Source organism: Panthera uncia, chromosome E1, assembly GCF_023721935.1.
Source record: "Panthera uncia isolate 11264 chromosome E1, Puncia_PCG_1.0, whole genome shotgun sequence".
Classification (NCBI taxonomy): domain Eukaryota; kingdom Metazoa; phylum Chordata; class Mammalia; order Carnivora; family Felidae; genus Panthera; species Panthera uncia.
In genome coordinates this window covers 28,690,085-28,703,292 of record NC_064814.1, presented here as the reverse complement: position 1 = coordinate 28,703,292, position 13,208 = coordinate 28,690,085, and the positions used below count along the sequence as shown (strand labels likewise).

Genomic DNA, 13,208 nt, shown 5'->3' with positions numbered 1-13,208 from the left:
CATGAGATCATGACCTAAGGCAAAGCCAGGCGCTCAACCAACTGACTGAGCCACCCAGGCGCCCAGGCTAAAAAGTTTATAGTCAGAATATCTGTAACATAATTATATAATACACTGTTGAAAAAAACAGAAATTCCTATTGTCATACCAACTATCTTGAGGGACTTCTTGTAGATCCAATATTACTCTGAATCATATCATTCCACAAGCTTCTTAAATACTTTCCTGTGAAAAGAAAAAAAATATGTGTGTGTGTGTGTGTGTGTGTGTGTGTATATATGTGTGTGTGTATATATATATATATATATATATATATATATATATATATGATTTTAATGTCTCATGTGGCTCCACTGTGAAAATTAAAAAGAATGATGCAGTTTCATTTAATTAAAAAAAGTTGTATTTGAACAGAAGTTTACCATCTCTGCATAAGAAATATGGATAAAGTACAGAACCTTAAAAGCCACTGGGAACATTTAGCACAACCCTCTTATTAAAGAAATGAATAGCTAGATTCAGAAATTGTGTGCTTTTCCCACACAAGTGAGAAATAGTGGTTGTTTTTCTAGCTAGCATTCAGACTTCAAAGCCTAGAGTGTGGTGGACCTTGACATCAGATAGGCCTAGATTCCAATGTGACCTTCTTCTCCAGGCCTTAGTTTCTTCATAGGTACAGTAACTACCTTGACTGTAGTGATGGTTTTACAAATGAATGCACATGTCAAAACTTACCAAATTCTCTCACTATAAATAGGTACTGTTTATTACAAGTCAATCATATCTTAATAAAGCTAAATTTTTAAAAATCTGATGAATCTGATTTTTATTTAAAGTTGCCAGAGGGGAAGGGGCTGGTTGGGGGTGGGGGGTAGAGACTGGCAAAATGGATGAAGGGGAGTGGGAGATACAGGCTCCCAGTTATGAAATGAGCAAGAAATAAATAAATCACAGGGATGAAAAGTCCAGCATAGGGAATACAGTCAATGATATTATAATAATGTTGTATGGCAATGGATGGCAGTACACGTGTGGTGAACAAAGCATAATGTACTGTTGTAGAGTCACTACGTTGTGTACCTGAAACTAATGAAACACTGTGTGTCAACTATACTTCAATAAATTTTTCTTAAATAAAATTCTCTAAAAACAAAAAAAGGGGAAGCTTGACCTCGGCATATATCTTCCTTCCCTTCAGAGAGCCCACTTACAAGACTATAAACTCATAATGTACATGAATAAATGGGAGAAGAGCCATCAGATTAAATGTTCAACAAATTTCTGGAAGACAAAAAATAGGGAGGTGATAACGGATAAAGGAAGGCTGAAGAAGCTGAAAATTAGGGCAAGCCTTCTTAAATATTTTCGAGTTTGAGCACACACAGAGAAAATCGGAATATACGTACAAAGCACCGGGGTAAACAGAGGCAGCATGCTATACCTCTGAGGAGCTACGGGAAGTCAGTAACTCAGCACACCAGTAACTGATTCAAAGCAAAATTCTGGCCTTGGAAACAGCTGGACAGAAATGCAGGACAAAACTATCTTGCAGAATCCCACACAGGCTGAGGACTTGGGGACCCAAAGTTCTAGGAAGAGCAAAACTGAGGCAGAGAACTAAAATCAAGGGGATCATCCCAGCCCTTCACTAACCATTGAATGATGAAGAAATCACAGATTCTGCTGTAAATAATTTGAACAGACCCTGAAGAAAGAGCCAAACACCTCTGGGAACCTAACATAGTGTTGTTCCACTAGCCTGGGTGTTAAAATCCTATTTCAACTTTCACAGTCCCTGTGGTAGCAAGCAACAGTAACAGGGGAAGCATGCAGATCAAAAGCAGCAGAAAAATGAAGCCAAAGTGAGTAAGATCCCCATCTAGTGGTGATTTGTCTTTACTGGACACAGGGTCCCCAGGTGCTGAAACATACCCACGTCTAATGGCTATGTCGTTGTTAAACTATACAACAGATTTCATATAATGTCACACTTAACAAGGCAGTTTTAAATATTTCTATTTAAATTATTAAAATGAAATTTAAGTATTTAAATTATTTTATTCGCTTAACACGCCTGACAGTGTCCTAAGTGCTCGAGGTGAGCTTAAAAAGCACAGTCTATCTCCAGAGACAGTCAAATAAACAGACATCAGGAGGGTGCTAAGTGCTCTGATAGTGCGCACAGGGGGCTGGGGAAGCATGGGGGAGGGCCAGCCTGCCCAGAATGTTGTCATTACTGAACACCAATATGACCAGGCACCATGTTGGAGGATTTTATACTCCCTCAAAGGAGCCCCACAAAGCAGGTATTACATATTTGTATTTACATAAATGAAAGACATTTACGTAAATGAAAATGTCATGCAGAAGCTATGTGACTTGTCCATGACCACAAGGTTAACCAGTTATAAACTGGAATTTGAATCCAGTTCTGTCTAGCTCCAAACCCAGTATTTTTCCACTACGGCATGCTGGGAAACTGAAATTTGTAGAAAAGTGTCATTCTCTGAAAATATAGGAGTATTAACAGTAGTAATATGCTGTCTCTCTCTTATTTTTTTAAGTTCATTTATTTATTTTGAGAGAGAGAGAGAGAATGGGGGAGGGGCACAGAGAGAATCCCAAGCAGGTTTCCTGCTGTCAATGCAGAGCCCAACTTGGGGCTCGAACCCACACACTGTGAGATAATGACTTGAGTGGAAATCAAGAGTCAGACACTTAACCTACTGAGCCACCCAGGTGCCCCTATGCTGTCTCTTTTATATGGAGACATTACTGCTGATTAAACTAACAGAAATGTGTTTAATTTTATCCATCCAAACAGCAGGCTTTTTTTTTTTTTTAAATAAACAAGATATCTATTGTCATATCCTTAAAGCTTAAATATCATAAAGTGCCTTTTCATTCCCTCTCTTCTATTTATTCCCTACTCCTTTCTTTATAGAAGTTAGCAAGCCTCTCAACCAACAAGGGTTCTATAATGTTACACACACACACACACACACACACACCCCCCACAACTTCACATTATTAATGAATGACACAGAAGGAAAATACTCTTATTCTTTTACTAAAAATATACCCATTCAAGAAAAATATATTGTTTTTCTAGTTTAGTGACTCATAAGAGGGAAAATGTTAGGTCAGCAAAAGCAGAGAAAGTGGAACACTGCAGGAAAGAATCTTGTTGTAAGCAAAAAATCCATTCCAGAAATCTTAAATTAGAGCTTTACTTTGATCAAAACAGTTTTAATTCTACACGACTAGAAACCTCATGGGGGTGCCTGGGTGGCTCAGTAGGTTAAGCATTCGACTTCAGCTCAGGTTATTGATCTTGCGGTTTGTGAGTGCGAGCCCCATGTTGGGCTCTGTGCTGACAGCTCCAAGCCTAGAGCCTGCTTCAGATTCTGTGTCTCCCTCTCCCTCTGAACCTCCCCGCCTCTCAAGAATAAATAAACTTAAAAAAAAAAAACTCATGAGATAAAAAGTCTGCCCATGATAAATATGTGTGAATAACAGACTTAATAATTTATATTCCCAAAGAGATGGCATTCAATACTTTCTAAAACTAGTTCTTTTTACTAGACCAAAAATAAAGAAGGTAAAAAGGGATAAAAACATCTGGTAGAAAATATGGTAAATATTAACTTCATGAAATTGCAATGTTGAATGAATATTCATAATATTGATAATGAAACAGTATGTCTTTTAGTTTTTAAAAAGTTAAAAATCCCAATGAGGTGTATGTAATGGATGTATATATCCATCCTATCACCACACCATTTCCACATAACTTAAGTACCCACTGTTTTTGTTTCTTGTGAATACTGTTAGCTCCTTTATGCATAAACAAATATGAATAAATATTGATTCCTTTGCTTTTGTTTTGACTAAGAAATTAGCTACAATCAGGCACAAAGCATCCAGCTGTTCAGGCTGTGCACTGTACAATCCCTGAGGGTATGGATTATAAACCCATGATATAAATAGGTTCTCTGATGTATGCAGTAGTTCTGAATGCCATAAGCATTGCTGTGTAACCTGTTAGTTGTTTGTTTTTTTTTTAACGTTTATTCACTTTTGAGAGAGACAGAGTGTGAGAAGGGGAAGGGCAGAGAGGGAGACACAGAATCCAAACGCTCTCCCCTTTTTAAAATTTTGTTAAGTTTTTTTTTTTTTTTAATTAATGTAGAACCTGGAATTATTTCCATATTTTTACAAAGCATCCTGACTCTTTTTTATTTTCATAGCTGCATGGCATTCCATTTTATGGAAGGACCATATTTATTTATACCCTTATTGATAGATATTTAAGTAGTTTCACATGTTTTGCTATTACAAACATGCTGCAATGAAAACTCTATATACAGGTCACATCACATGTGCACAAATTCATCTGTATGACAAATTCACAAAAATCAGCATTTATACACACTTGATATTTTTATATAAATTGCCAGACTGCCCTCAATCATCAACTGCCCTAATTTACCATCCCTCTAATAACAGTCTCTAATACCCCATGTATTATATAACTTTTGGGTTTTTGACAGTCCTGTTGTAAGATCTTAAATCTGAGTGAGGCTGAACATTTTTTAGGCTTAAGAACCATTTTGTATCTCACATAGTTCACATGTAACTGTATTTTTATATCTTTTGCCAATTTTTCTACTCATTGTTAGCTTTTTTCTGTCCAGTTTCTGGAGTTCATACATCCTAGGGAGACTATTCCCTCTGTCTGCACTAAGAATTGCAAATATATTTTCCTCCTTTTGTTCTTAGCTATGGATTTTTGTTGTTGTTGTCATACAAAAGCCTATGGCTAAATTTATCAATCCTTCATGATTTGGGGATTTTAAGTCCAATGTAAGTTCTATATACTCAAGTTATAAAGAACTCTCTCATATTTTCTTCTAGTATTTTGATGGTCTCATTTAAAAATCTTTGATCCACTTGGAAGCCATCCTAGTGTACAGTGTAAGGTATAGATCCAACGCTTATTTTCTCCCAAGATCACTCAGTTGTCTCAACCACATTATTAAATAATCCATCTTTTCCCAATGATCTGCAATTAGACCCTGACCATACATCAAAACTCATAAATGTTTGGGCCTACTTCTGGCCCATTTGTTAGCCTATCTCAGTGATGGAGGCTTTGTAATATATGTTTTATATCTGGTAAATGCAACCTTCCCTCGTTGCTTCTTTTGTTAACCGTTTTCCTGGCTATTTTTGGTTGTTTTACACCTCGTTTAAAAAAACAAAACAAAATAATGCCAATTGTTGGGGAATCATGTTAAATTTACAAGTTAATGGAGGAAGCATTGGTAACTATCTTTATACTGCTGAGTCTTGCTACCCAAGAACTTGGTATGTCTTTCCATTTGTTGAAATCTTTTGTGATCTTCTGTAGTGTTTCAATATGAATATAGTGTAAAGCTGTTTTCACGTGGGTCTCACATATTTTTTATTTAATTATTTTCTAGGTATTTTAATCTTTTTTGTTGTTAATTTAATGCCTTTAAAACATCTACTATTTATTTCGAAGTATTTAAAAAGCTAGAAAAGAACTCTAATGATATTTATTTCTTTTTCTGAAGTGAAAAGTAACTAGGGGTGAAGGGAAGAAGGATGAGGTGTGATGACAATGAAGGAGGCATGTGTGGGCTTAGTGGGCTTAATAGTAAGCCCACACAGTCCCTTCATCTCCTTCATTATCATCATCATTATCACCACCACCATCAGCGGCATCACCTAATAAGGAAGGTGATTTATCAGAAGCTACTGGCCTCAAATACATCTATGTGTCTTTGAAGATCACCAGATTGTCTGGATCAACTAATTTGGGATCTCTAGTTCATCACTGAGGGTGAGGGCTTAGGCTTCTGTTATCAGTGAGGAAACAAAAGAGAAGAAAGGAGCTCAGGAAGGCTCTTAGAAGAGAACACACACTGCTAGCCTTTCCAGGCTAGCAATCTAATTGTCTTCTCAGGTTCACACGCTACATAAAGTAACCAGATTCCAGACAGCGCAATGAGAACACATAGGGCACTCCGTGATTTTATGTTCAAACAGGAAGATATGACTAAGGTCACAACTATCTAAGAAAGACATGTAAGTATGGCTTATAGCCATACTTGTAAAATATTCCTCAAAAGTGAAAATTTAGCTCAGTTAACAAACAATTATGAACAATATGAAATAGAGGATTAGAAAAAAAATGAAAGAGCAAACACATTATTCATGAGGAAATTTGAGGAGAAAGGATACCAGCAATGGTGGGAAATCCAAGTCCAAGGTTTGCCTACAAAAGGCAGGACACTAGGTCCCTTTAATACTCTATGGGTGGCAAGAGGTGATCCAGCAAGCACATGAAAATATTCATTAGTTCATGTATACCATCAAAGAATAGTTATATAGACAATGACAAAACATCAGAAACCACCTACATATCCAAACAGATGGCTGGTTAGATAATATACCATCTATCCACATACAATGATACTACGTAATCATCAAAGATGTTTATACAGATGAATTCCTTCATATTTGTTGATTTAGAAAGCAGTCCCCAATATGTAAGTATCTGAAAAACAACAGCAGGGTAAAAACAGAATATAAAGAATTATTTCACCTTTTCAAATTACATTTATGGAAAATATATGCTAAAAGGTAAACAATAATGACCAACAGTTGAAATTAACTGTTAATCTGGTATGAGTGCCCCTTCTTGGTATCTAATTGAAAATTAGCCCCTTCTACTTAAGTTTCCTTTAATGTCATTTTCCCTTCATGTCATGCTCTTCTTTTGTCACCATTTGCTAAGGTATCAAAAAATTCTGCAAGGTGAAAGAGAAAATAACCAGAGAACTGGTAGATACCAGAGAACTGGCTACGCCCTTTAAATACTTTCTATAACTATTCCTTTGTAAGCAAATTGGTAAGCAGTAAAAATAAAAGACACTTTCTCCCTGCTATAGTTTTTAAAAAGAAATAGGACTTATAGCAAAGAAACTCACAGTACAAACAGTATTTAATGTTAATTTTTCCTCATATTAACCATCTCCAGTCCATTTAAACAAAAAACACTTTGGAATTCTCCTTGCCACTGGTTTTATATTTACTAGTGCATTGCACTGGGAAAAGGACTGTCCTACAAGTTAAGATATCTGGGTTTGAGTTCCATTTCTGCTGCCCACTAGCCAAGGGGCTTGGAGGAGACACTGAACCACTCTGCTCCCCAGTTTCTCCATATGTAGAATGACAAGGCCATTCATAAAGTGATCTTTATTTATGTATTTTTTAAATTTTATTGGAGACAGAAAGAGAGGGAGGAAGGGAGGGGCACCGAGAGAAGGAGAGAGAGAATCCCAAGCAGGCTCTGTGCTCTGTGCTGTCAGCACAGAGCCTGATGCGGGGCTGGAGCCCACGAACTGTGAGATCATGACCTGAGCCAAAACCAAGAGTCAGCTGCTTAACTGACTGAGCCAGCCAGGCGCCCCCTCATAAAGTGATCTTTATGGTTCTTCTTTGGTTCTATGAATCACAAATTCTATTCCAGGCTTACTAAACTACAAGCCCCCACAGTTTTTTGAGGGGAGGACTTTCTTTTTAAAACATGCATGCACCTCTAAGACTGGTCTGGGCTATGAATGGGATAGGGTGGCCGGCAATCAGGTCATTTGTAAGAAATTGGCGGGGAGGAAAAAAAGTACTTGGAGAGTGAAATTCTACATTAGGTAGTTATTTCAAGAGAAGAGGAGGGAATGATGACGCTGGTTAGCGAATAAATAATCTTGGGTGGGGGGGGCACCTGGGTGGCTCAGTCGGTTAAGTGACCGACTCTTGATTTTGGCTCAGGTCATGATCTCACAGTTCATGAGTTTGAGCTCCAAGTTGGGCTCCAGGCTGATAGTGCGTAGCCTGCTTGGAATTCTCTTTCCTTCTCCCTCTGCCCCTTCCCTGCTCTCTTTCTCAAAATAAATAAATAAACTTAAAACAAAATGTTAAAATAATTTTTAAAAATTTGGATTCTGTGACAGACGAGTTGGAAATGCTTACTATTCATAGATTAGCTGGAGCTAATGTTAAAACATTAACACAAATATATCTTGTTGTAAAGTGAGACCTATAGATTCAGTATTACACTTAAATAGACGAAACAAAAACAAAAACAAAAAAACGGGGTGGCAAAATGTCCTATACCTTACCACAGCAGAGATTCTTTGAGAAGCATTAGTATTTAAATAATCCTAGGGTTATATAATCAGGAATGGCTCCCTTGCCTGGGCCAGACTACTTAATTGATCTTTTAAAAGGGGCGCCTGGGTGCATCAGTCAATAGAGTGTCCAACTCTTGACTTCCACTCAGGTCATGATCTCAGGGTTCCTGTGTTCCAAACCCGCCTCGGGCTGTGCTCTGACAGCACAGAGACTGCTTGGGATTCTCTGTCTCCCTCTCTCTTTCTGCCCTTCCCCTACTTGCTCTCTCTCTCAAAATATATAAAAATAAACTTTGCAATAAAAATAACATGAGGGGTGCCTAGGGGGCTCAGTCAGTTAAGCTTCTGACTTTGGTCATGATCTCATGGTTTACAAGTTCAAGCCCCGTGTCGGGCTCTGTGCTAACAGCTCAGAGCCTGGAGCCTGCTTCAGATTCTGTGTCTCCCTCTCTCTGCCCTCCCCTGCTCGTGCTGTCTCCCTCAAAGAAAAAATAAATATTAAAAAAAAAATTTTTTAATAACATGAAAGTTTCAGGAAATCAAGATATAAAGGCCAAGAGAGCTATTTTACTATCGTCTTTATTTTGTACCCACAGGCACTACTACCACTGCCAGTGATTTTGTTTTGTTTTGTTTTGTTTTGTTTTCAAGAATCTAAGCAGCTCAGGAATGCTACTCATTGGCCTTGGGGGTGGACACATAGCATCTGCCTTTAACACACAGACCAACCGTGTGGGAAACACTGGAAAACTGCTTGAAAGGAGTCCCCATCTTCTGGAAACATGAGATCTTCATCAGAGCAACAGCTCACTACTCTCAGAAGTTTCCTGATGCTACCAGACTGCCTTCTATTTGCTTTCATTCATGCACTCGTGCACCAAACACTTACCCAGTACAATCACGTGCACTACGCTAAGTGCTTGTGATAACACGGTGAACAAGCCACAGTCCCTGCTCTCGTGGCACTTACATTCTAGTGTTGAGAGAAAAACAGTAAAAAAGGGAAACACTAAAGCAAACTGGGGATCACATACTCAAAGGTGACATGAGCAAATGTGACTGGACAGAGGAGGGCTGATTTGGGCTGGGTAGTGTGGTATTCCAGCTAAGATCCAAACTGTAGGTCAGCCAGGAGAGAAACTGAGGGACAAAGTATTCCAGGAAAATGTCTTGAGGCAGCAAAATAAATCTGGGGTGTTTACAGTACACAAAGAAGTGTGGCTAGAGCACAGTGAATATGGGGAGAGAGAAATAGGTGAAATTTAAGAAGCAGACAGGATCTAGATGACGTAGAGTCTTATGGGCTAGGATAAGGAGCTTGGAATTTTGCTTGATATTATTTCATATACGCTGACTATTATTAGGAGACCTGAATTTGCCTGTTGCCTTGTCTCTTCCCTTTTACCTCCTGAGACTGGGTTCTCTGCTTTTGCATTTTCCCTGGTTTTCTGTCTCTGCCTTTAACCCTGCTTAGCCCAGATAGGCTGATAGGACTTAAGCCTGAATTATGTCAAAATGTCATTCCATCTACTTGGGGCAAAGTGTCCTTTCAAAAGCAGGGTCTTAGACTGCACAGGTGACCTATCCATGAAGCTGGCCCCTGATCTTGATAAATATTATTTGAAAAAAATGCCTTCTATAGATGAATAATTTCTGTTTCATTTCACCTGATCTGTCAATTACATAAACTTATTCAAGATCTTTTAAATGGAGTAGCTCTTGAAACTTGTGGCTTAAAGGAAGCTGCCAGGAAATAAGAAACTAGAATGTTAAGACTTACTGAGACAACTTCATGCCATCACTGTGCACAATCCCTGGAAATGATGATTACCCAGTTTATTCTCAGGCAAACTATAATTCATTTGCTCTCACTATTTATTGAAATACATTACTTTTCCTCTTTTAGGTATGAGGAAATTATTGTAATAAGTAGCAACGAAATAAACAACTGTTTGCTAGGTGTTTCATATTGCCAAATGGAGCTAGTAATTTTATTAAGCAGATAGCTAAGAAATGCAGCTCAGTGACTAACATATTAAGATTTAAGTAGCAATTTCCACAATTTATGTGATACATAAAAATACTAAAAAATGTATTTACAAATCAAAATTTTAAAATAATACATCGTTATAATCTTTAAGTCTTTGGGGAGTCTGGGTGGCTTAGTCGGCTGAAGCTCAGGTCATGATCTCGCAGTTCTTGAGTTCGAGCCCCACATTGGGTTCTGTGCCAACAGCTTGGAGCCTGGAGCCTGCTTCAGATTCTGTGTCTCCCTCTTTCTCTCTGCCCCTCCCCCTCCCACACTCTGTCTCTCACTCTCTCAAAAATAAATAAACATTAAAAAAATTAACAAAAAAAAATCATCTTTAAGTCTTCACAAAGCCTGAAAACCAATAATCGGTTAAAATATACGACTATCAAATGGTATCTATTTTTTTCCCATTTTTTCCTTCTTTTCCCACCTTCAAGCAATTTGCTCCCCCTCACCCCACAAAATAGTTTGTATAACAACCAATTTTACATATTATGTAAAACTGAACATGATCATAGCTAACTAGAACACGTTCACAAGGTTTAATTACTTACTGCTAAAGAATAATATTACACATTAGAAGTGCCACGTCTGAGATGTCAGCCCAGCCCCTAATATTTTCAGTTTGTAATCAACACCTCTACCTGCGAAACACGGTTGTACTAACCTTGCCCTGAGGTGCTCCTAGTCCATTCGCGGTGGAACTCATTACTTAGCATTAGTTACCATAATGATTTATGCAATATCACAAGCACACTCAGACTCATGAGAACTACAGCCAACACCATTTTTACTGCTATCAAGATTACTGTACCTTGGAAAGGAACAGTTTCATTTGCAATTACAAAACAAAATAATAGATGCCAAGACAAAGACACTATTACTGACATATTTATACGGTAACCTGTTACTACATGGAAGGGGTGCCTGGAGAAAACGAAATGGTTGAAGGGAATGCATTGTTGGCTTCAATGACACCAACGTTTGCATGGGGTTTGTGTCTATGCTGTGAGAAACTTAATGTATGTCAGGTCTCGTCCTGAAAATCGGGTATAGGAACGAAGGTAGAGAGAGATGAAGAAGATTTTCAGACTTAATACAAGTAAATTTGTAGAAGCAGAGCATCTTGAAGTTTTTGTGATGGAGGAGGAAAGAGTCAGAAGATGCTTGGATGTTACTGGCTTTGCAATTTTCTGGCCCTGTGCCTGCAAGTTAATCAATTACTCATATGCTCTCAAGGTGACCATCATTACTCACTGCAACTGCCTTCTAACCTGCTCTACTTCCATTTTTGCCCCCGCTCCCTTTAATCTACTCTCCACAACAGAACCTATGTGTTTTTTAAAAAATGTGAATCGGATCACATCACTTACATGCATCAACCTGAATTCTGCAATAGCTTCCTAGGACTTTTAGAATAAAGTCCAAACCCTTGGACGTGGCTTAAAAGGCTATTATCTGGCCCCCGGAGACCTGTTTTGACCTTATTTCCTACTACTTTTCTCCGTGCTCCCTATGCTGGGTACACACTGGCCTCATGTTTGCTCTTTACTGCTATTCAGCTCTTTCTTGCCTCTGGGCCTCTGTGTGACTTGCAACTGCCATTGTGTAGGTAGGTTCCTTACGATGCAGGACTGCAGGACGAGGCTCCAATGTCACATCTTCAGAAAGGCTCCACTCCCTCTTCTCATCATTATGTTTAATCACACTCTCCTATTGTCCAACTGTACTGATTGTTATCTGAAATTCCCTCGTTTATACATGTTACTTGATAACCTCCCAGGTCCCTCAGTAGAAAGTACACTTTATCATAAAGAAGTGATTCATGTTTGACTTTCTCTGTGCTGTAGCCTCAAGTAGGTTGAACACGGTCTGGCCCATGGAAAAATTACAAAAAATAAATTAAATGGTTTTATTAAATAAATGTTATTTAACACCAATTTTAATAAATAAGTGTTATTTATTTATGTCTCAGGCTTTCGGTCTCCTCATCCATAAACGGGGGATAATCCTACCTGTGCCAGTCATTAGAAATAGAGTCTAACGTTTACTAAGTTTTTACTATGTCTCAGGCACTGTGAAAGTCACTTTATATGCATATTCTTATTTACGATTATGCTTTCCATTTTACACAAAAGGCCACCACGTCTTGGGTCAAATAACTGGCCTAAGGACACAGGGCCATAGTGTGACGCAGGTATGACCCCGGAGCTGCCAGAGCTCAGAACGTGGGCTTTTACCCACTACTTTATAGTTCCTAGAAAGATGCTTCCTTCCTTTACAGCAAAACTAGCCTGTGCCCTCTGCTCCCCCCAGCTCCTACTTCGTCCGTCCCGTGGGTCAAGTGAAGAAAGGTATTACATCCCCTACGGGATTCTTTTCCAAGATGAACATCCCCATTTCTTTCAATCCTTCCTTTTTAAAGGATCCTCGCATCTCGGTCACTCTCCTCAGGCCAAACTCGTTTGACAACGTCTTTCTGCTCCAGAACTGGTCTTTTTAACTGGGCAAGTTAAGAGGCATCAGAGAAGTGGAAGCCAATTCCCAGGGGGCGAGGAAACGCCGACGTGGGAGTGTTGTGGTGCGCTGTGGTGAACACAGGCAGGCTTCCTGGAAGAGGTGACCCCTGAGCTCAAGTCCAGAGCAGTAAGCAGCGGCCAGCGGCTGAGGGCCGCTAGGTCGAGACAAAGGGTGGCGGACTTTAGGAAGATCAGGGACACAAGCCCAAATGGTGATGTGCTTGCACGCGGCGGAGCGCAAGGCGTTTTCCTAAAAGGAAGTTAGAATAGGCACTGGAGGGAAGCACAGTGGGAGGAACACTCATGAAGTAAAACGCGAACTTACCCGTAATCTGGCTACCCGGCCTCCGTAGCCCGACTGCAAACGCCGCCACCTGAGGAGTCTAGTAGCCAAAGCAGCTGCAGGCTCATCCCAGATGTCGCGAGACTGAGCTG

The 13,208-nt window shown here is 39.1% G+C and overlaps 1 protein-coding gene across 2 annotated transcripts in view; it reads right to left on the bottom strand.

Moving 5' to 3' along the window:
* Positions 1–13,181, bottom strand: part of STXBP4 (syntaxin binding protein 4) — a 174,993-nt gene extending 161,812 nt beyond the window's left edge. The window contains exons 1-2 of one of the 2 annotated variants that reach the window (XM_049636450.1): positions 13,099–13,181; positions 149–225 (exon numbers count right to left, since the gene is read on the bottom strand). The gene's annotated coding sequence lies outside the window, so the exon portion shown is untranslated. The remainder of the gene's footprint in view (positions 1–148; positions 226–13,098) is intronic. The other variant, XM_049636451.1, reaches the window with a different exon arrangement.
* Positions 13,182–13,208: the final 27 nt, after the last annotated feature.